Raw genomic sequence first — 27433 nt, 5'->3', positions numbered from 1 at the left:
CTTCTCACCTACCACCCCCTTCATGTGGGTATGTCAGTAGGTAGTGGAGTTACATAGCCTGTGTAGGGCAGGTTACAAATTTAGTGTTAGGAAAGAAAATCAACTATGAACAGCAGTTACATATTACTTGACATGGCCCAAACACCGAAAGGATTAACACATGTTCAGACAATTAGAGCATTTGAGCAAAATTACCATGTATTAGAGTCCTAGTTCAGATATGTATCAACACGGGTGCCCTCAGGCTGAAGAACTTACCTTCGTTCCGTCAAAATTGAGTAAGCCAAACAGGAGCCACCGCAACTGGTGGACAACTCCACGCAGTCCTTGGCCTACAACAGTTGTTTCTGGAAAATGTGTAGACCTACAAAAATGTGTCAGTTAGTGCATGATGCCTCCTTGTTCATCAAAAAGGTTAGGGAGCTTGTCTGACAGGTTGAATATACTACAGACTAAAATCTTGTGAAACCATTCTCTCTCAAAGTACAGTAGATAGCATAGCAAATGATCTGAAGATAAAGTCTGCCAACTATGTCATAGTAAATATGATACTTGAGATTACAAAGCATGGTCATCTCTATTTTCACACTGTTTATAGGAAGTTCAGATACCGAAATTTAGGAAATTAGCTTGTGTCAGCTTTAGGCTGACTTGACTGAATAAACGTCACCTTTAGTACGTTTCCATGTAGTAAAATCATCAGTCAGCTAGACAAAGAGGTATCTGCATGAGCCATGCCACAAGAGAAGAATACGTCTGAATCCCATTTGCCCCATTCTGAAATAATAAGAACATCTACCGTCTGCCTAAGGATTAGAAAGAATTGAAGACACCGGCCCAAGAAGTTCATCCACAACCAACTTGTCAGGACATATTTGCAGACTTGCCATTGCCAACTCACTAGTAAACACCCTATTCCAAAAGCCATGTACTGCACAAGTGTACTACAAAAGAATAGAATAGTGAAACATTAGGAGCTAGCTAAAAGATTTAGTATAAACATGTTGACAGCTATGCAAAAGTCGTAAAATAAGCTGTAGCATAGAACCAATACCAATACCAATGATAAGTGCCATTCTACAGACTATAGCTAGTAAGGCACATGAACAAAAATTGTGCCACATATCACAACGAAATATGTATGTACAGATTCCTAATTGTTCAGTCCTGTAACTGGATTCAACTCAACTGAAGTCTTTTTGCAGGATAACTGAAACATATATTTGGAAAATGCTACTGAACATAGATTACCAAAGTAAACTAATCTGTAGCCTATTTCAATTTCTTGCGAGCACTCAATATCAACACACAATCAAACTCATTATATACTTCCTACGTAGAGGAAGTTCTGTTTACCAGAGGAAAAATTAGCACATAACCTGCTAAACATTCTGCAAGATATATATGACAAAAGAGGATAAAAATAGATTCTTAGTCTCAACTCCATGTTCTCTGATAGTTCGGACAAATACAAACGGAAGATGCAATAAAAGGAATCTGACAAAATGTAATGAAAAAATCAAACTGGCCCAAGAAGTAACTAAGCAAGAGCATGTCTAGCTTTAATTCATATAGATGGTCTTCGTTTAAAAAAAAAACCTTAACTCACAAAGAAGATGCATCCGAGCACAATTAGTTATGAAGAAACTTCGTAAGAAAACAAAGGACCATGCTATTTATCCTACAATGGGCTCCGAAGGCAATGGAATCTGTATAATGATCAAAACTGAAATACCTCAACATAAGCTAATATTTTTCACTAAATGTAATTATATCACATGTATAGACCAAAAATATAATGAGCTACAAAAACACATGTATTGATCAAGTCCCAAAACTGAGAATCGACATTCGAACATGCGGAATAAGAAACGAACAGTAGAAAATACCTATAGATTCTGCAGTATGTGCCCTCTCACTCCTTTGAACAAATAAGTTAACTGAGGATATGGTACCTAAAGTAAATCAAGTTGGAAATGAGCAGACCAAGATAAATAACTACCTAATCTAAAACATTTTATTTAAATAGATTCATTTATAATATCATACTCTGCTTATTGCAATGAACTCACGAAATATATATAACATTTCGACGCAATCTTGCTCATCTTTACATGTAACTACAGTTATAATTTGTCTGTTGTCCTCCATTAGTTTCTTACCCGCTTATAACCTTGACGGCAAAGGCTCCAACCAGATCCTCACAAAACCAATTTCCATTTCCATTGTTCAATGTCACAATATATAAAACCTGAAGCATTCGACACCCTTTTTAGGAAATTTTCTGGATTTAAATCCACCCTTTTTAGGAAATTATCTGGATTTAAGCTGGCAGGCTTAAGCATGAGTGGTCCCTTTGCTTGACCCTTGGAGATTCATCCAAGTTCTACGCGTGCGTGTCATTTTTATGATTATCAAATGAGGAAAGTCAAGGAAGATGCAAAGTTGAATGGAAAAATATAGAAGGCTCTTGCTAATAAAATTCATCGATGCACCAAGGCCTTTATGCCGCGAGCGCTGAAAACGAGAAGCTCTCATAGTAACAAAATTCACCCATGCGGCATGCCTATGATTTCGCATCTCGAGCCTAATAATGAGGATCCTGAGCAAGTATGATGTCGGCGGCAACAACCTCGTAGATGCCAGCCACCTCTATATCTTGCATCCCGGTGATCTCAACATTCTTCTACGTAACCATATCACTCACAGAGAAGACGAAGTTATTGTCGGTGATAACTGCAGATGAAAAAACAAATATTAAACTCCATTGTTTACAACTACATGATCGGATGGTAGAAAGCGCCAAATTGGTGTGGTGGTTCCTAGGTGGAGCAGTTTTACTATTTCTTAATAACGGGAGGACATACTGACTTGGATTATAACTTATAAGTCCATTGTTGGATTATAAGGCTTCTACAGATGTCAGGGCTTTAAATTCGTAAATCAATAGTCTAATTTCGTAAAGATGCTCGTCTAAAAATCTCTAGCACCTGTATTTTATCAAGCAACGTGCTAGTATCATGTTTCAATATGCTTTTCCACAAGTGCGAATTCAACAACAAAAAAGCAGCTGAGCATGATGGCCAACTCTAGCTTCAGACAAAACATAAACTACCACAACGCATTCAACCAAAAAAGTAGCTGAGAATCATGGCCTATGCTAGCTTCAGTTAAACCGCCCAACTGAAAGAAAAATTCTAAAAGCATCAGCTTCCCTAGAGAAAACAACAACAAACGAGTTTGTAAATTGGGAACTCTTTTGAAGGATATTATTAGTGTGTGGCTCATTATTAGCATGCTGCTTCTCTATTTTGTCAATTAATACATCATGTGGATCGATATTACCTCATATGGGGAGCCTTAGGCATGCCACTACTCGCAATCAGCATCTGGTTTGCCCTCTTAAGGTGTCTTATACACATCTGTGATGCATAAAAGCAAGCTGTTAGTGATTTACTGACTCAATCTTGGCATATGTTCTAAAGGTGCCCTGAAGCTAGCATGCTTGACATCTGTGTGGCTATTTTCAACCCTCTATCAAAGTTTTTTTAATATTGCATTGTTGAGCATAGCAACCTCATTTGTGTCAGAGGATATTTCCAAGAATGCTAGTAAGCGTTCTAGTTCAGGTAACACGACCATCTCATAAATAAAACGATAGTAACCAGGGAAATGATCATCAAGTAATATCGAGTGGAACAAATATGTAGCTTTATCTAGACCACCTCAGTTGACTGGAAGATAAAATGTGAAGCAATTCGTTGCTTAAACTCTAATGAAAAAAATGGTGGTGGGGGGCTTGTACTACAGCTGGCTAGATTTATTCCAGATAATGTTGTTGCAAGACACCTATGGATGAAAGAGAATAAGAAATCAACTTGTACTTACTCTATTTGTAGAGTTCATCACACATTGGTCGTGTAAATAACTGAATAGAGGCCATTTATATTTTCCTGCAGCCCAAGAAAAAGAAAATTTAAGAAAAGGCTAGTGATACAACCAGCTGACAGATTGAACATGCTATCCAGCCTCTAAGGAATTTCAAAGAGACCAAAAGTTAAGTGGTTTGACTTCAATATGAACACACGGAGTCCATTTCACGATAAAATAGACACCAACTCTTCGATATTACCTATCTCACCGAGGCTGAAACGAGAAGACACATAAATCTAGCAAAAGCACGAGCATCTAAGAATTTCTAGCAAGGCATCCAGACAGAGGAAAGACGTACTTGGTCTGGGAACTCCCTTGGGGAGAATGGGGTTTGTGTGTACACGGCTAGCCTAATTTTCCATTCCTTGTAGAAATCAAACCGGGATAGATCAGTGCAGGCATAACTCAAACTGAATTAGCAAGGATAATAGAAAGTAGCATAAACCTAAAATTCAACTTACCCAAGGGCAACCGATTTGCATTATAAGCTACAATCCCTTTATCTGTTTGACTCAATGGAGAAACGGAAAATAGTAGTAACTGACGTGCATAGTCGAGAGAAGATATACACATATGAAATAGCATAAGAGAAATAACAGTTTTTACATTCACGCTGCACTTTACTCTTAAGACACAATCTAGGTCTGTCTTTAAATAATATGATATGCCAACACCTAAATATGGGCCACTATATCTTGGTTCCCATGGGGTTTGAAGTAAAGCAATAAATGTCTATGCACCTGCCACTTCTCTGAAGAATACACTTCTATAACCGAGCTACAAATGAAATTTCAAAACTGCAAAATATCACACAAAATATTGCATCAATGTGCATCATATCTATTCCAGGCTGATCAATCATCGAAATAAAAAAAATTATGCAAACGCCAAAGCTTGATAAGCAGATTGAGGTTAGCAGAAAATCAATCCATTAGCAAAATTTGATAAGCAGCAAGATCTCGATTTATCAGCATGAATAGGATGAAAAAAAATCATATTAACTCACAGGTCCAAGAAAAGGGAACTCCCTTACTACATATCAAGAAAAATGGCAAAGGCTTACCTAGACGCAATGTACTCGTTTCTCTCTGGGAGGGGTGACCGTGCTTCTCCCGTTCAGCAGCAAACCGCACATGGATCGGAGTAGCACATATGTGAGAAAACTCAAGATCTGAGAAATTTCAACATAGGTGGTCTAATTCATAGCTCGCCCCAGATCTCAGCAGTCCTAACACCCACAAACATAGAATAGCATTTTTAGCATAAAGGAACAAATCACAAACCAAAATCGTGGGAAGAACAACCAAAATCCGCCCAAAAAACTCACCAATTTGGCCGAGCTGGGAGGAGAAGGCATGGCCACGTCACGAAGGTCCTACTCCACCTTGCTCCTCCTCTAGGCCAGCTCTTCCCCAAGCCCCGTCTCCAGGAAGAGCTCCAACAGTGCCTTCCACCGCCCCCACCGCCGGCTCTGCACTTTCGCCGTCGAAGACCTCCATGCGCAGGCGAGGGAAGGGGCGGCGCGACGGGAGGAAGGGGCGGCGCACGCAGACCATCGGAAGGGCGGCTCGATGGGTGGAGAAGGGGAGAGGCGGCGCGGGGTGGAGGCGGGAGGCTGCCGCACAGACCAGCGATGGCGACAACGAGGCGACCGGCGATGGCGACGACGAGGCAAGAGGGGATTGGGCTAGGGAGGGGCTGAAGGTCGGCAGAGACGCGATTGGCGGCTAGGGTTTCTACGGTGGGCTTCTTCTTTTTATATGACACAGTGAAAAAAATGTACGGCCAAGATTTGCTGGTAAAATTGATCCAATGGTTCAGAGTTGCTAATCGCTGTGAGGCCCCCGTTGGGGGGCATCATATATACCCCTGGATGACACTACCAGCCAGCCCAATGCCCAGCTCAGGTACCTAATTGATTCAAATTTTGAATCTCGTCTGCTAGGCCCACGTGCTAAATACTAGCGTGCAGTAGCCCAGCACATGACGCAGACTGCAGTTTTCAGTTTTGCCTGTTTGTGAATGAGTTTGTAAACTGAAAATTCAAAAAGGACCTGACTCTATGTAGTATAAAGTTGTGCTCAGTCTATACACATTTCCATTTTTTCCACGGTCTGACAAAGGGCAGGCCATGCAATTGTTTTACAAAAACGCTATGTGAAATAAGAAAAGAAGTAGTGGTCCAATCAGGTACTCATGTTGATGCAATTGTGTGGTGATAGATGCGGTCACCCGGGTACTAGTGCATACCAAATACCCAAGTGGGCATTGCATGCAAATCTAGGTCTTGTGTAATAATCGTGTGTTTTTCCTATCATGCAAATATAGATATTGAAGTGGGCATTGCATGCAAATCTAGAGTATATAAGAATGCAAATATCGAAGCCAGCTGGAACGTTCGTTCATGGAAAATCTGAATCAAGAGAAGAGAAGAAAAAAAGAAAAAATAAGAAGTGGAGAGATCGACTGCCTTGTGAGTACAGGTTTGCACTGCCACCGCCTGCGCGAACTATTAATAGCGCCACCCTAACTACACTCCAAAACCAACAAGCACTCATCCTTTCACCTGTATAGAATAATATTTGCCGTAGATCTGGAATATTTTTTTCAAGATCTGCGACGTGTAATATGGCCTGGAGGGGTCAGGCTAGGCTTGTGTTGGAAGATTCACGGAAGGATCGGATCGAGCTGCATTGAGGGTCTGGGTGAGCTGACCCCGGCCGGTGGAAAACCCAAAAACCTTCGTTACTTAGCGCTAGCTAATAGATAACACTCCAATTTGCATTATTAGTTGATTCAACTTTGCCTAGATTCGTATGTACCTAGTTAATTTACTAAACTTCATGTGTATCTAACAAGTGGAGTCAACTATCATACTATGTATATGGATCAAAGATCGATGCCTCTTATTAAGGATGAAAATCCTACAAAAGAAAGTCCCTATGTTGTATGGCTCTCCTAGTTTGAATAGAAAAAAAGTCAATGGTTCATATGAATTCATGTAGGATTGAAGTGGACAAGCATGACATTGCATGCAAATCTAGGTCTTTGTGTAATAATCGTGCGTTTTTTCCTATCATGCAAATCTAGGTCATGAAGTGGGTATTGCATGAAAATGTAGAGTATATGTATACGAATGCAAATATCGAAGCCAGCTGGAACGTTCGTTCATGGAAAATCTGGATCAATAGAAGAGAAGAGAAGAGAAGTGAAGTGAAGAAAAGAAAAGAAAAGAAAAGAAAAAATAAGTGGAGAGATCGAGGCAGAGTGCGACCTTTGGGGTGAAGCGGGAGACATGCATCACCTTTTTGGGTGAAGTTGAGTGTCCTTGTCAGTACAGACTTCCACTGGATATGACTGAAGTGGGAGCTTGCTCATGCACGAAGCAAAGTAGAAGCGTTGCAGTACTCTTGTCAGTATACCTCTATCAACTCCTCCGGCAGTGGAGTGGCAGGAGAGCAGACCTAAATTCACCGATATCTCGAGTGCAGCAGAAGAAAATCCATGCCCCGCTTCTGCGCACGTCATTTTGATATTCCCAAGAGCTGTTTGCACTGACACCTGCGCGAGCTATTAATAGCACCACACAACTACACTCCAAAACTAACAAGCACTCATCCTTCCACCTATATAGAATAATATTTTCCGTAGACCTGGAATAAATTTGTTCAAGATCTGCGACATGTAATATTGCCCGGAGGGGTCAGGCTAGGCTTGCGTTGGAAGATTCAAGGAACGATCGGATCCAGCTGCATTGAGGGTCTCTGGGTCAGCTGACCCCGGCCGGTGGAAAACCCAAAAACCTTCATTACTTCGCGCTAGCTAACAGATAACACTCCGATTGTTGATTCAAATATGCCTAGATTCGTATGTACCTAGTTAATTTTCTAAACTGCATGCGTATCTAACAAGGTGGAGTCAACTAAATTGGATCGAAGGGAGTACCTCGTTCCGATAATTACCTTTTTTAGAAGTCAACCAAAGTGAAGTTTGACAAAACATTTAGGAGCAATAAAAACTACCAGTAAAGCGAAAACTACACGTACAAAAATCACATAATACCCATGTCTCCCTTTTCCAGCAATATAGCAGGGCCGGTGAGCACTGACCTGACTAGACTGTGTACGAGTAGGTCTCTATAGCCGCGTCCCAGCAGCTTAATTTGCAGGTCGCAGTAGCATACTGTATTGTCATGTCAACCGACCGAGAGAGATAGGAGAGGAAGACATTTTCTCCACCAGCGCACTAGTTCACCAATAGGGTTTCCCCACCACAGACATAAAACCCCATACCGAACCCACGTCCCCACAACCATTAGAGTTTCCTCGCCTCGAGGGGTTATGGGGCCATGGACATGCGAGTGCATCCCGGTCGAGGGCTCCGTTTTTGTTGTTTTCCTCGCTTGGTTAGGCCTCTCTGATTTGGAGTATTGCCAAATCTGACACAATGGTGGATTTGGCTTCGGTGTGAAATATAACAAGAGCTCCACAATGTAGTGGTTCCAAATATTTATAACATGGGTCCCGCGATCAAGCTAAAACAACACATAAAGCCAATATATGGAACTACTCTCACAATGTAGGGAACTAGTTCCAAATGCCAAAAGTGAAATTTGGCATCGAAGCACCTACTTACTCCGGTTCCCTGTTTTTCTGGTTTTGGAACTACCTCTACAATGTATGGAACTAGTTCCAAAAGCCAAAAATCAAATATGGAGCCCATTTGATTTTGTTTTTGAGGAATGTCGGAGGAAAAAACATATGAATCGTAGGAGCCCCTAAAATCCTAAACCATAAACCCTAGTTCCTATGTATGTAAATCCTATAAATCAAAGAGCCCCCAAATCTGTCTTTTATAATCCAATGCGCAAAGAACGATACAAAGGTCTTAATATAAATTGCATGGGGTGATGACCTAATCTTATGTTTGCAATTATTTAAACGATAATAATTTGATTGTTGTCTTAGGGATTCCGGTGTGTATTTTCTATTCCAACGAAACAAACACCTAATTTCGTAAATTCTTGTACTATTACAATTATGTCTCTCTTCACATGCATTCATATCATATATATACGGATGTGCCCATATATATACGTTTGTTGACTAGATGCATCTGTATATTTAGAAAAAGTGGAGTTGCATCGGAGGGAGTATAGGAAACTTCTTTTGAATTTTAATACAATTGTACTAATATTTATAACATTTTGTTGACCAAATTTGTAGTCAATTTTTTTCTCAAATTGTGTAATACCTCTGTAAACCCGTATAAATGGACGTAGTAGTTATTATGACTTTACTCCTCTCCCTGAAATGTGTGCCCAACTGCCCACTACCCAGCACCTCCGACCTCATCGATCTATCTTCTTTTATACTTTTCCCCCTACCTCACGCAAACTGTCTCAACATCACAGCACGGCGGCATCTACTACTCTTTTCTCGCAGCTACCACGCTCGGCATTAGGCACGGCTACTTCCTAGACGGCGGCGGCGGCCAACTTCGATCGAGGCGGCGGCGCGCGACTTCGAGCGAGGCGACCGGCCGCATCAATGGATGTAATTTCTCAGAAACCATAGCTTTGGATGAACTATTTATGTATATTAAGGAGTACTGAAACATCTTATATTAGTGAACGGAGGGAGTAACAAAGATATCAATTTGATCGGGCTTGATAAATATATATATGTATATACTCAAAAATTTGAATGAAGATACAATTCATATGCCAGATCTTGCACCGATTCAAACTTCGATTAGATTTTGGAGTAGCTTTTAGTACTGTAGTAGATTTATCTATTTTAGTATGTATCTAATCTATTTTTAGTGTGTACTCACTATATATAGTGTGTATCTACTATCTACGGAGTATTTCATTTCGAAGTGTCTAAACGTCTTATAGCCCCTCAGTCCCACGAAAATGGTATGAAATTTGTCAAATTTCTGACAAATTCCATGGGAGGGATGGATTATATCTATGAATAGAGGGATTAGATCATTTTGGCCGATGATTATGACCGATTATGCTCGATCGGATTGGATATCTCTGGGTGTTCTGCCCATGCGTGTTTTATTTTATACGTGCATGTTTTATTTTTACAGTGCCCATCGGACAAAAGGGCGAAGCTTCTGGATGGATCAGGAGAGAATTTGCTTCCACGGGGGTGGTTCTTGGGAAGAATCCTGCAGATGCAAATGCTTCTACTGGTAGCAAAGGGAAGGCGGCACTGATGGTTGGCAATATTATCAATAATATGCCAAAGACTCCTCAAGGGTTTGCAAAGGTGCTGACCTATGATTGTGTGCACAGAACTGTGATCCCTGAAGGCTTCTGGCAATCCCTTCATACTCCCAGCCCCTATGTGATGACTCTCAAGTTTAATGGTGCGTGTTTATGGTCTATGATGATGAAGACCCTCGATGATGGCAAGGCTATCCTTGAAGATGGGTGGCCAGAGTTTGTCATAGCCCATCGACTTCAGATCGGCTATGCACTGACGTTCAAGCTAGTGGGGCCTACAACCATGAAGGTGATCGCCTTCGATCTCCAGAGGATTGAGATCGTGTCTAAGTGTCCTGCTCACCCCCCTGCCTTTGATGTCCAGACCTGAATCGTGTGTTGATGTAATGGTTGTTTTTATCTGGTGAACTTCTTTATTACTTATTAGGAATTATATGTGTTGTTGAAGGAGAGCTACTTTTAATTGTGGTAGCATGAGTTGCATCGATCTTTCTTTGTCACTAGCTGTTTATTATACCTACATATTATATACTTACCTCCATCCCAAAGCATAAGACTTTCTTTTAAGTCAAACCAAGTAAAGTTTGACCAAACTTTTAGAACAATCTATCAACAAATACAATATTTTATAGATACCATACGAAAATATATTTCGCTATCTATTTAATTATATTATTTTTGTATTTTGCATGTTAATCATTTTTGGTAAAATCTTAGTCAACCTTGCCATAGTTTGACTTTCTAAAAATAATATAAGCCTTAAGCTTTGGGATGCAAGTAGTACAAAACCGTTCCCGGCAGGCATCGCGCGAAATAAAAAGGTAACGCGTGAGTCGCGACCCAACCATGTCATGTGTTTGGTGAAAATCCCTCGACCTCAACTCCTCGAGCGTTCCCTTCCTGAGATTCCTAGTTCCACCGCCACGCCCCACCCGTCGAGGTCATCCCTCTACACAAAGCCCATTTCCGTGTTGTTAATGCTTGATCATCATCCCCTGCTTGCTCATCTCCCGGCAGTTGGGGCCTCGCCCAGCTTCCTCGCCTGCCTTCACATAACGCCCTACCCTATCATGTGCTCTGATGGACACGCCAACGAAGAGGCTGCATGGATCAAGGGAGAGGAACCCGCAACAACACTTGCAACTTCAGAAGAAGAACATACGAACTTCAGAAATCACAAGAGGGCAAGCTACGATCGAGGATGTTCAGATTTCAATTTTATTGTTGATGTCTACTTGTTTCCTAGTGGCCTGCTAGTGACTAATATTGCGTAGGAGATTGTTCGAAGATTGATTTAGGTTTAAATGTTGTAGCTAGCTAGGATACAGATCAAACAAGCAAATGTTCGTGAAATCTTGATCTAGCAAATGGTGTTTCCCATCCGGGAGTTCGGAGACCAATTGATGAATATGTTACCCTAAAATCGAAGATAAAATTAAAGGAGATGGAATATTTGTCGAGAGTCCATAATCATTTAACTGGTCACAATTTTCCTCCAAAAAAAGATTGGTTAGAGTATATAGGGTTTGTTTGGTAGGTTGGGTGACCACAGATTTACTATCTCAACTGGAACCTGCTGACTACATAGAAGCTGAGGGTAAGCAACCACCGTGTGTTTGTTAGCCCGTGTCTACTGAGACGTGTTGCGCGGAGATGGTGGTTTGGTGGAGCACCACATGAGTTGTGAAATCATGTAAAGTTTTACATATATAGAAGATTTCACAATTAGGTCTGACATGCTTGCAGAAAAGTCCTTGAACAGAGAAGAAGAAAAGCAATCAAGTCATCCCCTCATCCTTAGCCTATCCCGCTGGAGCCGCCGGTCGAGACGAGCTCGGCCGGCTGATGCCGCCGGTCGAGACCTTGTTGGCTCAGCCAATGCTGGTGTGTGGAGGAGATGGATGGGGACGAGCTGCGGGCGAGGACCGGCCGGGGCCAGCGCAGGCGCGCCACCGCTGGTCCCGTGTGGTTGCGCATCGTGGCGGCGCTGGGAGGTGCTGTGGAGAAGATCGATGGGGTGAGCTGCGGGCGAGGACTAGCTGGGGCCAGCGACGGCGCCTCGCCGTTGGTTCCATGGCTGCGCATCATGGCGGTGCTGAGAGAAGCTATTATAGGACGAGTGGTGCTTGAGAGAGGCGTGCGGGGAGAATGGACAGGAGGCAGCAGGGGGTGGGGGGTTCGCGTGACACCCCCACTGCCTCGGGATGAGTTACGGCCTTGCAGAAGTGTTTTCGGGCGACTCCCAGCCCGGCAGGGCTGAGACCCCTTTTTCGTATGAGGTGCGCAGTGCCTAGTTGACCCGACCCAACCTACAAACAACAAAATCTGAAAAAATCTAGGATGAGGTGGGAGAATCTGTGTCCAACCAGTCTACCAAACACACCCATAGCGGGGAGAAGGATCATGCATATTTCTTCCATTTTTTTGTTTTCAAATCTTCAAGCAATAGTTCACACATTTCAAAGATTGCTCGGTGTTGAGCATGTTCTTGATAATACATCAGATATTTGAAAAGAGATATATATAGATATAATGTTTTGTTAAACATAATTTATCCATGCATGTGTGTTTATTAAGAGAACAAGGATACAATGGTGCCAAGAAATGCGTGGAGAGATACATGGTTTAAACACTTAATCGTATGATACAACACTATAGCTTATCAAAATGTGGCTCTATTTTGTATGTTTTTGTTACATATTGTCCCTTGCAGCTGTAGTTGATGAAAATATGCAAATTGAACTGGTTTGTAACTTTTTCGTTGAAAACACTTGCTTTTCTGTCAATACAAAATTTGAAGCTTATTTTTTGACCCAACTCAGTTCAATAACTAGCTCTGCCGCACCTTTGCACATAACTAGATGATGTCATCGAATCTCATGCAATAAATTTATGATTGGCACGAATCTCAAAGAAAATCTGGCGGATTGGAGATATTTTTATGGTTTCATCCCCGCTTGCAACTGAGAAAAAAAATCTATACGAAAAATCCCCACGGTCCACCTTGGCTCCTCCTACTTTGCGGCCGTGTCGACGTCAGCCCTTCAAAGTTTGACCCACCCTTAAAAATTGTTGTCAAAGTGTTGCTAGACGAAATGACACGCCCAAAATTGGGACATAGATTTGGTGCACATGAGCACCAATGATCTCATTATTTAAATATTCTAAAAATCATTTTTATATTTAAAAAATCTAAAAAGAAATCATGATATAGCTAGTAATATCTCTGACAAGCGTGCAAATTTGCAATTCAAAATAATGCGTATTTTGGGCTGCACAATTCTTTTTGTAGATCTGAGCATAGTGATTTCAAATCTCTAAAATAATATAGACCTAGTCATTTTTGTGCAACTCAGAGCAGAAAGCATTTGAAATTAAGATTTTGCACGCTAGTGAAATATATCATTAATTACTTTCATATTTTTTTGAAACTTGTAAATATAATTTTTTGAATTTTTTAATATGGCGAGAGCACTGGTGCTCTGGAGCCAAAATGACTTTTCGCCAGAATTCGTAGTTTTTAGGAAAAATAGCAAAATCAAAATAGGTACTCGCGCATGCTTCCCTAAACGCATGCTTTTTTACGGCCACATCGCACGCGTAGTTAGGGAAATTTAGTCCATCTACTCCAAATTTTACCTATTCCTAAGCTGCCCATAACCCAAAGTAAAGGTAAACCGGAGGTATTTGCATACACGTGCAACTGCTCCCCTTCTTGTGGAATAACAGTCGTCTCCAGTCCACTCGCCGCCAGCTAGGATGAACAACATTCATCCTTCAGTCGGTGCGGCAGGTGGAGAGGTTGGGAATGTCAAAGAGCTCCAAGAAGAATTGGCTGAACTCCGGCAGAAACTACAAGCCGCCCGGCAGCATCATCCGCTCCCTTTCATGCCTCTTCCACGCTTGGTGATTAAACCATCTCCGGCAGCGGCGGCGGGCTATGGCTGCGGATTCGAGCCCTCCGTCTGCTGCGGAGCCGGGCTGTGCATCGCTGCCTCCTTCAATTGCGTCGGTGGCGATGGCGGGATCCTCATCGTGTCTGATCAATGTACCGGAATCGCCACCCTCGCCAGCTGCTTGGATTGCGTCGGAGGCGGCTGCTGAGGGATCCTCATCGGCGCTTGATTCCAAGGCAATAGAGGCGGCGGCTGCTGCTTCAAAGGCGTTGGAGGCGGCTGCTTCGATGGTGTTTGAGACGGAGGCGGCGGTGGCGGCCGCGGGATCCTCATCAGCGCCTGCATCGAAGGCGAAGGCTCCATCCTCGTCGGTGCTTGCTTCCAAGGCCGCGGGTTCCTCATCGGCCCCTACTTCCAAGGCGGTGGCGGCATCCTCGTCGACGCGATCTTCCAAGGCACTGGATGCGGCTAGATTCTCTTCGGCGCCTGCTTCGATGGCGTCGGGGGCTGCTTCGGTGGTGTTGGAGTCGGCAGCGGTGGGACCCTCATGGTCGTCTGCTTGGAAGTCTGTGGAGGCGTCAGCGGGATTCTCATTGGCATCTGCTTGGATGGCGGTGGAGGCGTCGGCGGGATCCTCGTTGGCTGGTGCGCTGTCGCTTAGGCGCCCGTCCCCTCTTGTTACTCGGTCGTCTGCGCCGAGCCCTTGTGCGGCGGCGTTGAGGTCTCAGCATCGGCTGCTAGTGTCGCGGCCGAGCTCGGGTTGCACCCCGCTTGGCTCTCCAAAATAAGTAGAGAGGACCCCACGTGCACCTGAAAAGGAAGGCCAGGAAGAAGAAAGGACCCTCGGTGGCCTTCGTCGGTACCACCAGGTTCATCCGTGCAACCCATTGACAGCTTTGTAAGTCGTGCCTCCCCCTGCTGCAGTTAATTCGGGTAATCTGAAGGAATATTGTGGTACGAACGCAAATCCCACGCACATGCATGTAGTTAGATTTGGCAAATGTGTCATGCGTGTGTTAATGAACTGTTTAGTTAATTAGTGATTTATGGTGTTGATTTTATTAATATGTTAATTAAATGTTTAGTTAGTCACTAGATTCAGGGAGTTCTAAACGGCGTCTAGATACAGTTAAATTTGGGTGTGACTATTTATCAGTCGACTGAGAACTAACTTCTTTCTCAGTCAGATGATGTCATCCAATTTCAGTTGCAACTGATGACTAGCTCGCATCAAGATGCAAATCAAATGGTGTAGGACTTAACTTAGCACCAATTTAGTTCTCATCTAGCTAAGAACTAGCAAATCCCTCAAATTTAGACATACTTTGACATCTATTTATGGTCCGAGGTGGTTGCGGAGAAACTTGGTTAAATTTGATTCGTGATAATTGGAAGCATATTTGGGGTGTGTTCGGTTCCAGAACCAAGTGGAATGGAACGGAACTGTTCCGCACCTAAAGCCAATTCTTGTGTTCGGTTGTGGAATGGAACGGAACCGAGTGGTTCATCGAAAGGGAATATTCTCCCCATATGCGAAATGCGGCCATTCCACCGAATTGGTGGAATGTGGTGGAATGGATGTTACTTAGTCGCTACTACATCCATCCCAAAGCTTAAGGCTTATATTTTTTGGAAAAGTTAAAGCAAGTAAAGTTTGACCAAATTTTTAGAATAATCTATCAATAAATATGATATTTTGTAGATAGCACATGAAAATATATTTCATTATCTATCTAATAATATTAATTTTGTATTTCACATTTTAATGATTTTTTTATAAAAACTTAGTCAAACTTAACATAGTTAGACTTTCTGAAAAAAAATATAGGCCTTAAGCCTTGGGATGGAGGTAGTATTAATTACAAAGCACTTCACTAATCCAACCGAACGCGGGGATGGAACCATTCCATTCCTCTGGAACGGAACCATTCCATTCCTCTGAAACGGAACCATTCCATTCCATCCCACGTCGTTCCAGAACCGACACCCTTGGTGCACATGCGCACCGGTGCTTCCAATTTTCGAAATATTTAAAAATCGTGTATTTTTGTTTCAAAAAGTCGTCACATTTACTTTATGAATACATACACATGTCCTGAATACTTGTGTGAAGTTTCGGTAGAAATTGCATTGTATTTTGAGCTACATGAAAAAAAAATGGTGGGTACTTATAGGATTTGATATTTGTCAGAACCTTTTCTTTTTTGTATAGCTCAAAATACAACATAATTTTTTCCAAAATTCCTAGTGTACCTTCGGAATGTATGTATGTGGGCATTTAATTTCAATTTTTTGAAATCCAAAACGTATGATTTTTGAAAACCCTGGTGCTCATGTTAATAAAAATTGGGTAAATTTGATTGTGCATTGTGCTGCTCAGTCAATTAAATGGTGTACTTTCCTGTTTTAGCTAAATTTGAAAATGCAGTGTCGTGTTAATGTTATTAAAAATTTGATAATGCCTGCACTATACACATTTTGTATCTCGCTGGGTTCTGGGATATATATGATCAGACATTGCATTGTTGCATCATGATTCATGTACGAGAAAGCAGTGCCGAAGCTGGAGAAGGACTCCTACTACAATTGGGATGGACTTACGCCAGTTGGATACGAGGATTCTCTCCAGTTTCCTCCGAGTTGGAATAAGCCGAAGCTACCTGGAAGGCGAGAAGTGGCCATTGCAAGGGCAGAAGCTAATGATATGGACCTGGATGGTCTGTACAGCCCGCCTTCCCACACTACCAAGGTCGGCCACCGTGCCTACATGCAGCGTCCTAAGCGCTGGTGCGTCTAGTTGGAAGAAGATGACTTGTATATGCTCGTCATCCCACAGGAGTTTCGGACGTACATTAGCGGGCGCAACTACCCTCAGGTAGTGGCAATCCATTACAGAGCGGGATGCATATGGAATGTGCATGCCCATCCCTTCAACAAGGACACAGACGTCTTGTCCAGAAGCCGTCACGTGAAGTCCAGAGACAACCCCATTCAACCAGTCATCCTCGACAACGGGTAGTATGGCCTTGCAAATTTCCTTGGCTTGAAGGTGGATGACTATGTGATGTTCAAGGTCATCCCAAACGGGTTCAAGATGACAATGTACGACCGCATCACCTCCTAGAGAGAGAGGTCTCCTGCAATGATCACCCCTAATTACCCAACAGTTCTAATTTAGCCTTTTCTCGTCGGTCGGCCTTTTTTGAACTTTTGGTGATGTTTGACGGGTGTGGGATAGTAGCTCTGTGCTAGCTATGTGATGTGTGATGAACTGCTGCTCTGCCTTTTGTAGCCATTACTGATGATACTAGAACATAAAAGCGCGCGTTGCCGCGCCCGTCCATGTCAAGATGAAACCAATATAAATATATGATAAAGTTAGAAAAATATTAACATTTAATCAAATTTTAATAGCTCATATTAGAAAGAAAAAAGACAACTAAAGGAAAAAAATAAGATAGAAAACAATTTGTTCTTTATGGATTTTTGAATTTAACGATCATTCTGGCTCAACCTTAGAATGGCAGACTTGCTACATGTAGCACTGAATGACATGCGTAATCTCCAGCTCATATATTTAATCACAAATACACCATGTATATATTATTCAATCACTTGACGAACATATATAATTTCAAAATTTAAGGGTTACTTCCATTAAACTTCAGTTAACTTTACCCAATTGGAATTAGGCTAGTTAGAAAATAAAAAATGGATACTCTACGATAGTAAACTTTGCACACCCAAAATAAAATATGTGGAGATATTGTTTTATACTCAATGATATTCTGACAATCCTACATCTGCAAGAGAATCTCGGTCATGTGACGATATCGTCAACTTCAGGTGGACCGCGAAGCATGGGAAATGTGGCAGTTATGACCTTCAAACGTTAACATAAAATATTTAGTAAGAAGTCTAATAGCTTCAAACTAAATGCTCATGGGAAGAATGCATGAATCAAACATGTACATATACGTTTCCAGAAGCTAGGATAAACCACACTTTGCAAGTTTTAGGTTACTAAAATAAAAAATAAGGTGAAGACACTCCTGCAAGCAAATAAGGCATGCTTGTTGAAGTTATATAGCTCTAGTTAGTCCAGTCCATCTTAGAAGTCAATAAATATGAATAGTAACACTTACCACATATAATTTGGGAGGATAAATAGATTGATGGAGTTCATTGTGTGACTTATCTCATATTTTCATATCTGCCACATGCATCAAACTAAGGCCTAGAACCATGCATGCATTCATTTCTTTGGAATTGGACTGAAGATACTCGACCTGAAAATACGTGCTCAGAAATTGGTGGAACCAACCGACTCCACCACCAAGGATTGCCATGAGCAGCCTCACAAATGCATGAATTGTTATTTATGCATTGAAGAGAACAAAAAATTAATCAATGGAGCTAGAAAAAACCGTGTCCTTGATGGAGATGGAGTCGATGTGGCACTGGTAGTAGAGGTTGATGTCATCAACACCGAAGAAACAACTACATATGCAAGCATTCAATGTGAAACAGATCACAATCAATAAAGGAAATTGACTTCCATAGAGGGTAGCATAATAGATCCTTTTTACAAAGAAGGAAACTATTGTATACTCTGTGTGGGACAAATTTACTTTTCAAATCTATTAATTTAACTCAAGTATCTACAAATGGAACAAAAAGTCACGTACATATTAAGATGATCATAAATAATAATGTGCTGAGAAGGCAAAAATAAACTTGCGACTCAATCTACGTATACTATAGTGACTGGAAAATGGTGGTGCCCAAAATAGCTGACCTCCATACAAAATTTATGGCCAGGAGGCAGCACAAGGTATGTGACAGCCTCAGTTTGTTGCTACAGTCAGGCGAATAGCTAGATTAAAACTCAGCTAGAGGTTTGCTGAGCTTTGTTGTTCCGATCTTATCTTATAAAGATTTTTTAAAATTAGCAACACAGCAATACAAAAGCATGTCAAAATAAACAATAAAATAGAAAAAACCTTGTTGGGTAAACATGTCATTATAATCCACCAATATGCCAAACAGTCTAATTTTCGCACATATATAAACACAAATAATGCCTGACAAAGTCTCCGCTATTTATTTAAATGGATTCTGTTTAGCATACCAGATGCTAGGAAGACAATGTTGTAATGTTTATAATAACTTAGGTGAAGCTATTCTACTGAAATGGCTAATATCTGAACTTTGTGGAACAAATAATAAGTTATATGGAATGCATCACTGCTATGAAAAATTGGGCATTTACAACTGGTACATGTCAGCTATGTGGATTTATGTGTAATGCTCCACACATGTTTTTCCTAGTAAATACAACCCAAATTGATACTGAAATATATTCCAGGTTACATATCATGTGTTCCAAATCTCCGTATAAGCTCACCTTGCAAAACCAAATGTTCACGGTATTTATATTAGGAGATATTTAAAAATAACTAAAATAATCTTCTTAGAAAACTCATTACTCTCTCACCCGAATATAAAAATATAATGGATTGGTTTTCGTCACCAACTCTCCTAAGAAATGAATACTGCATTTCTCCTGGTGTTATTCAAAAATAGATGTCAATGGATGGAGGCTTTGCTCTATCTGCAAGAAATCAAAAGGAAATTATAAGAAGCGAATAACTGAACATGTCAGATTTTTAAAGAAAACTGACTTCTCGTGTACCTTGTGTTAGTCGTTTCCATTTAGCTAGCTGCAATTAATATGAAGGATGTATGCATGTAATCCAGTGACCATCAATAATCAATCGTACATTACAATTGTATTGCTTCAGACTCAAGTTGCAATGGAGTCAACACTGTGTGTTGTTGCAATCCTTCTGACATAACTATGTCGCTACCTATCCTTGTCCTCCAGCATAGTTTACTCAACCTAAAAGTATATATTAAAAAATTATAACAACCTATTACCCATTACATCGAGGATGTAACAAACGTATAGTAAATATGGTAGGATCAAGTTGTATTTGACCTTTTATGTTAGCTACCAGTGTCGTTCTCTTCATGACAAACTCTTCACGCCCATCAGGCAATGTCATAGTCAATTGGGGGGGGGGGGGGAGTCCATGAGAAACTCAGCCATCTCATTTCCTCCTTCACCACATCCCGCATAAACAACAGCATCAGAATTGGAGTGCAGAGATTATTCAACTCAGTACTCAGTACATAGATGCTGCCAGGAAATATACAGAAGGAGGTTCTTTCTGTGCACAAGTTCTGTACCTGAAGAAAGATGAATTTATCAGTACATGAACCAGCAGTACTACAGAATAATTAGCAGAATAAATGATGAACAAGCAGAGCAATGAATCGACATTTAGCCTACATGAACCAGCCCAAATCTACACTCAACATCACAAAGAAATACTATAGTCGATTGGCAGCTACATAGGACATGGTCGTTATTTTAAACAACGGTTGTATGAAATTGCGATGTGTCATTCAATTTTGGCATGGATTTGGGAATCTGTTTTAAAAGAATTGCTTGCTGCGCATAAATTTATATCTTATATACACATAAAATTTAAAACGGCGCACAATTTCAGGGTAAAATTTAGCGAACCATTGCATCTCTTGACATGCCCCTAGAGGATGAACTGACAAATAAAATTGTAGCATACAGTCGACATGCACCGGAAAAATCATTATTTCTTACTACCACTTTTCTATTTTATTTTTTTGACAAAAGTAACTTTTGTATATGTTGTTTTACAGATTCTATGCACATGCTAAACTTCTTCAGTATCAAGCCATCTTAGGACAGAAGCTATCCTCACATCTCTCTTCTCTTGCAAAGTTGCAAAACCACTGGATCGAGTTTACCTACCACCAACAAAAAACAGAGGGCATGGGGAACGAGTGATCAAATGCTCAGGTGCAGCATTGAAGTATATCTCCATCTTAATCACAACCACCAACGAGTAGAAAGGCACATACAGAAAACTCATAAATTCTCCACAACATAACAAGTACTCCGAAGAATGAAGGAAAAGTATCTTAAGGCAAAAGAATGAAGGAAAGAAGAATTCAGCAACAAGACTGTGTCTAACACCGAGATCCAATCATTCAATTTGCCATCTGCTGATCTTTTATTTAATTTCAGAAAATGAACAGTTTACGTTGAAACAGTTCAGGGGACATTGCCTTGACTGGTAGAACCAAACATTGTGATCCGACGTAGCCTACGGGTAGCTTCTCCCAACCCGGACTGGATAACGCGCACGTCGGCCAGGATCTAGGTCTGATGAGGATGGTGGTCGATCTCGCGGGAGACCTGGCGGCAAGGACGCCGATGCCGTTGTATCTCCTCATCTCCGCCGGTCAGGTCTCCACCCGCCACGGCACAAGCCCTGCACAACCCCGACCGCAGTGACCTGGGCTATGATTCGAGAGGGAGCGAGGGTGACAAAAAGTTCGAGACAATCCGGACGATATGGGGCGACAGTGATAGGTCTGGCCGGCCGGGAAAGGAGGGTGGTGAATGGTGAGGGAAGGAAGAAGCGGCGGAGATGCTGGCAGCTGGTGGCGCAACACACCTGAATAAGGACGGGAACAGGAAGATACATCGTCGGCTGATAGGGTTCCTTACGGTGAGCAGTTCACTGGGCTGCGTGTTTAACAACTTACGGCCCGATTAAGCACAGAGCGCGCAGGTCGGTTCCGGGAGTAGCAGCCCAGAGGCTGGCAGACACAACGACGATGCGCGGGGTAACTACAAATCAATCGAGACCATTTAACAATCCGATCCAACGGTTCAGAGCATGAAATCGCTGAGATAAGGCCTAGCTAGGTGCGTCTTACTGTTAACTAATAAGTAAAAAACGCCTTATAATATGATGCAGTGTCAGGCTAAGCTCTGCACTTTCTTTGACGTTAGCTCTACATATTTTCTTGTGTGTGTCTATGGAAATGAGGTGGGTAAGATCACCAGGTGCAAGAAGAAGTGACAACATCTCACGCCTTATAATATGATGCATATTTTCTTGTTTGCGTGTGTGGAAATGAGGTGGGTAACATCACCTGCTGCAAGAAGAGGTGACAACATCTCTCACACGCTCCACAACCTCCACAAGCCTTCTTCTCTTCCACTCACTCCTTGGAGTTCGAAACAACACATTATGCCAATGTCGGAAAGGAGCACGGGAAGCACGTACTTGGAGGACGACCCGTACTAGACGGCTCGGCGACGGCGCTTGGGGCCTCCGATTCGTAGCAGGGAGGCGTTGAGCGACTATGCTCGAGGTCGTCAATGTACCTTCCGCGGCAGGAAGACACCGCGCCAGATCTCATGGACTAACCCTAGTCCTGGAAGGAGGTACGATAGCTGATCCAGGCCAAAGGTAAATCACCATATATTAGGAGCTTCGAAATCCCCTTTTCTCGGTTTTTAATTTTCTCTGCTTCTTGTTCCATTGTGCTAGGGTGAAAAATGCAAGTTTTTTCGGTGGTATGACGAGGAAGGTGAGGTGTTGAGCCCCTTCATGAAGCAACTCATCATTGACCTACGCAATGCCATCTGGGATAAGATGGAAGAGATTTCGTGCTTAGAGCTCGAACTTCTGCAGCAGAAAGGGAAGAAATAAGGCAGCTGTATGAGAGTGATTTTAATGGTGTTGGTTTCAGTAGGTTTAGCAATGTCTCTTGGTATGATTACGTCTGCACGGTGAGCTCAGCCGCGTGTCTTCATCCTTGACTGGGCTAGCTATGTGTCTTTCCGCTATCTTTCTCCCCCTTCTCGCTTGAGAGTCACCCCGTCCTCACTGGGCTGCTCTCCCCATTTCATCGGCCGGCCTCACCGGCCGAAGTGGACGGGTGAGCCGAGTACCGTCTACCCTAGATACTTCTCCGGTAAGTTGTAGGTCTAGTTTTAGATCTTGCTGGGTTCTGGTTGTAAAATACAAGTACGTGGTTGCATTTTCTTTCTTTTGAGGGGCCTTGTATTTTGGAAAGTTGTAATGCAACATTAATGCTGATCTACAACAGTATAATCTTCTTTTTATTAGATTATCAGGTTGTACACTCTATATAGCGCAGTTTCATACAATAGTTATTTATCACTTGGAGACAATGAGTTTGAGGCCGGAGGAGGTTATTTGTGCGAGATGCAAATGGCCAGGATGTAGGAACGAAATCCTATGTAAACACCAATTTGGAAATTAAGGTGGATGTATGTAGTTGCAAGTACAACTTTTTTTACAAATTGTTGTAGTACAGTTGCTAAAACATTTTCAGCTTCGTGTAATTGAACAAACAAATAATACACTCATTCAACATTGATGCACCTATCATAAGTTTGAGACATGGCCAGAATGCAAGTTATGCAATTACAACACGATGATAATTTCTTGCTGGAAATCTATTCCTGATCACTATCTACATTCATTTTGCCATAACTACAATTTCCATTGTAGTACTCACCATTGGTAGTGCCGGAAAAAGGGAACACCTTTTTAGCATGCATAGCTAGAACTAAAGTATCATCCTTTGTCCATCGACTTCTTGCAGGTGTGTTTATCGAAGATCTGTTATTTTTGAGAGCAATTTTCTCCTCCGGTGTAAGCCAGGCACATCTAAACAAAACCACAGACATGTCACCATGGTAGTGTAACATAATAATCTCTTTCAGGGTTCCATGGCAAGCAATCATGATGAGGACATCCCTACTACACCACTACCTCCGTCATTGATAAATGAAGATGAACCTGCTGTGAAGCTCAAGTCCAATGAAGTTCGGATTGGACCAATTACAAGGGCTCGTGCGAAGCTACTTAAACAACAGGTGAACTTGTTTCTAAACGATACTTTGATTGATGAGAACTTTATACTGCCTAAGTCCTATTACTTATGTATCATCACGTATCAAGAGGAGACGAGCATCGCACGAGGAGAGGAGCAGCTGGACATGAAGACGGACGTCAAGATGGACGTGAAGCTGGACATGGAGCTGGACATGAAGATATCTCATGGACGCGCGAGGGAGGAGCGGGAGGAATGCGCGAGAGGAGAGACGACGTCCAGGCCGGTCCTGCACCCGGTCCGACCGGCCTCCAGACCGGCCAGCCCGGTCCCAGGCCCGGTTGACCGGTCGCCAACCGGATATGATGCATCGTACCGGGCAAAAACCGGAAAGTTGCGAAGTTTCCGGTTGCCGCCCGGTTGACCGGACGCCAGACCGGCCGACCCGGTCCCTGGCCCGGTTGACCGGATTCCAGACCGGATTCGTCCGAGTCTGCTCTCGACCGGATCTATTCGGGTCGGTTATTCTTGTATCTTTTCGACCGAACTCGTCCCGGACACCTATATAAGTGCCCGGGACGCCCCCTAGCTGCTTTAGACCACGTTTAAGATAAACCCTAGTTCATAGTTGTTTGCTAAGCAAAACTATTGTTCCCCAACTCTCCAATTCGTTGCGATCCGGAGTTTTATGCTACTGAAAGTTTGTGTGATCTGCTGTTCCATTGGGGATTAGAAGATTGCAATCTACCGCTTCGTGGTCGGCGGCAACATGCGCAAGTGTGTGGAGTTGCGAATATCTTGCAGGGTTGAGAGCTATTGCATTGGCACCGGGAATCAATCGAGAGACTTCATCGGCGTCATAGAAGTTATCCTCCTCATCATCATCGATTCCATCCGCTGCTACCATCGTGTGTTCATCACCACCCGTCGCTTACTGAGAAGATCGGGCAACCCCTTATCATCTTGGTATCAGATTTCCAGTTTTCCTCGGTAAGCCATCCACAATCCACCCCATAGTTGAGTTGTGAGTGTTTTCCTATCCATAAAAAGCCATAAAAAATTAGGGTTAGGGTTTGCCATAGCCTTAGATTGCACTAATTTCAAGTTTTAGTTGCTTTTCGTAGTTGTTTTTGTGTCTCTTTTTCTCTCATCTAGTATTTTAGGGTTTGAGTTTACTCTTTCATCTAGTGTTATTTTATCTAGTGGTGTCAGTTTTGTTACTCCGAGTCCACATAGCGTACAGTGTGCTTGTTCCCAACAATAGACACAGCCTATCGATATAAAGTGACTAGGAACTTCCCCAGAAGAGACTAGTTTTACCGCTCGACAGGCTGCTCGTTAGATTATCGGTGCTTTGCATATTACTGTTGGCCGTGTTATCAAGGAGTTGTGTCATATATCAAAAAAAAAAAGAATATTGAAAAGAAGCAAAAAAGAGCTACATAGCTGCGTGTGTTGTACAAAACGAAAAATCCAAAAAGAAAAGTGTCGTGCTAGTTGAATCAAGTGAAGGCCTAAGTTTACTTTACTGCACCCGTAGTGAGCAATATTGTGCCTGTCTCGTTGAGCTTTGCTAGCGTCTCTCTAGTGCATTGCAACCTTTTCCTACAAATAGTTGCATTGCCCCATTATATCGCCTTGTGTGAGTATCTTTGGTTGTCTACGGTCAGCGCTAGAGCTTGTTATTGGTGCAAATAGGTAGCCCACCTACAGCCCCACATATATCCTGCTTTGTCGTGTGATTTGTTCTTATACCCTTGATATTCGCTTCGCTACATCCGTGCACTAGTCCGTCAATCCAAGTTGGTAAGCAATACTAATTCACTTTGGAGCGGTAAGATTCACCTTTCTTATCGGTTTTGAGTGAGTTGTGAGAGTACCACCAAAGATTTTTGTTTAGTGCACTAACCTACTAATCATGTCTTCTTCTGAGTTCAATGTGATGCAGAAAAAGGATCCGTCCACGCCGGTTACTTGGATGGAATATGAGGCTCTTCGTGATCACCTCACACGTGAACTTCGTGGTGCTACGGAGACATTTGATACTGAAATTCAGGGTTTCAACTTGAAGGTCGATGAGGCTACTACGGCTATTAACACCGTTCAGACATCGATGACGACTCTTCAAGCATCCATGAATACTTTGACGCAAGCTGTTCAGGATATCCGTACTATGGTACAACAACAACCACAACAACCACTTGATCAAGATGGCAGTGTCAATGGTGACAATGCGGATGCTGCTGCTGCTCAAGGCATGGGACGTGGTGTTGGTCGTGGTCTTCCACGTGGCGTCAATCGCGGTTTTGTTGAAATTGGAGCCCGCCGTGTTCCTCAACAACAAGACGATGGTTTGGGTAAGCCCAAGTTCTCAATTCCCAGATTTTAAGGAGGTACTGATGTTGAAGAATATCTTAGATGGGAGCTGAAGATTGAGAGATTATGGCGTTTACATCCTGACTATACTGAAGATAGGAAGATCAAGCTTGCTTCCTCTGAATTTGATGGCTATGCATTGCGTTGGTGGGATGGACTTGTGAGTGCTCGAGAAGAAGATGGTGAGCTGCCTATTATTACATGGCGTGCTATGAAGGCGGCAATGAGAGCTCGTTTTGTGCCTACCAATTACTTGCGTTCCGTCTTTGACAAGTTGACCCAATTGAAGCAAGGTGTGTTGACGGTTGATGCTTACTACATGGAGATGGAGATGCTTATGCAGCGTGCCCGTGTCCGTGAGTCTCTTGAGATGACACTACAGCGATTTATGAATGGTCTCAGATTTAATATCAAAGGCATTGTGCGTCATCACAAATATGCTACCATGAATGAGTTACTACATCATGCAAGAGAAGCTGAGTCACAGTTGGCTGAAGAAGCGCAACAGAGGGGCCGTGCTACAGGCGCAGGGCGCTACACGCCTAGGCCGCCGCCTTCTACGGCGCCATCTACGCGTCCTATGGATGTTCCTTCTTCGTCTAGCAAGCCGGTCTCCAATGTGTCTAACACAAAGAAGCCCGTCCCTGCAGCAAGTGGAACTGGTTCTAGTATGTCTATAGCGCGCAACCGTGATATGCTTTGTCATACATGTGGTGGCAAGGGTCACTTCAAGAAGGATTGTCCTCGCAAAGTTATGATCATTAATGAGGACAATGAGTACGAAACTGGAGATGATGTTGATCCAAATGCTCCAGATGAGGATGATTATGATAGTGATGGTTATGATGCTTTTCCTTCTGAAGCTCAAACTATTGTTGTCTCGCAGCGTGTTCTTAATGTGCGACCAAGTGCATCTACACAGCGCTGTAATTTGTTCCAAACAAAGGCACTAGTTGGTCCCGATAAAGCTTGCAAGGTCATTATTGATGGCGGGAGTTGTCGCAATCTAGCAAGCAAAGAGTTATGTGCCAAGCTGAAACTGAAGTATCTACCGCACCCGCATCCATATTATATTCAGTGGTTGAGCAATAATGGTGAGATGAAGGTGAGCCACATGGTGCGTGTTGATTTTGAGATTGGACCGTATAAGGATTCCATTGACTTTGATGTGGTTCCTATGACGGTTTGTCACCTACTGTTGGGCCGGCCATGGCTCTATGACCGT

The sequence above is a fragment of the Lolium rigidum genome, chromosome 7, assembly GCF_022539505.1.
Source record: "Lolium rigidum isolate FL_2022 chromosome 7, APGP_CSIRO_Lrig_0.1, whole genome shotgun sequence".
Lineage (NCBI taxonomy): Eukaryota > Viridiplantae > Streptophyta > Magnoliopsida > Poales > Poaceae > Lolium > Lolium rigidum.
The sequence above is the reverse complement of the archived record's forward strand: the minus strand, read 5'-3'. Positions refer to the sequence as shown.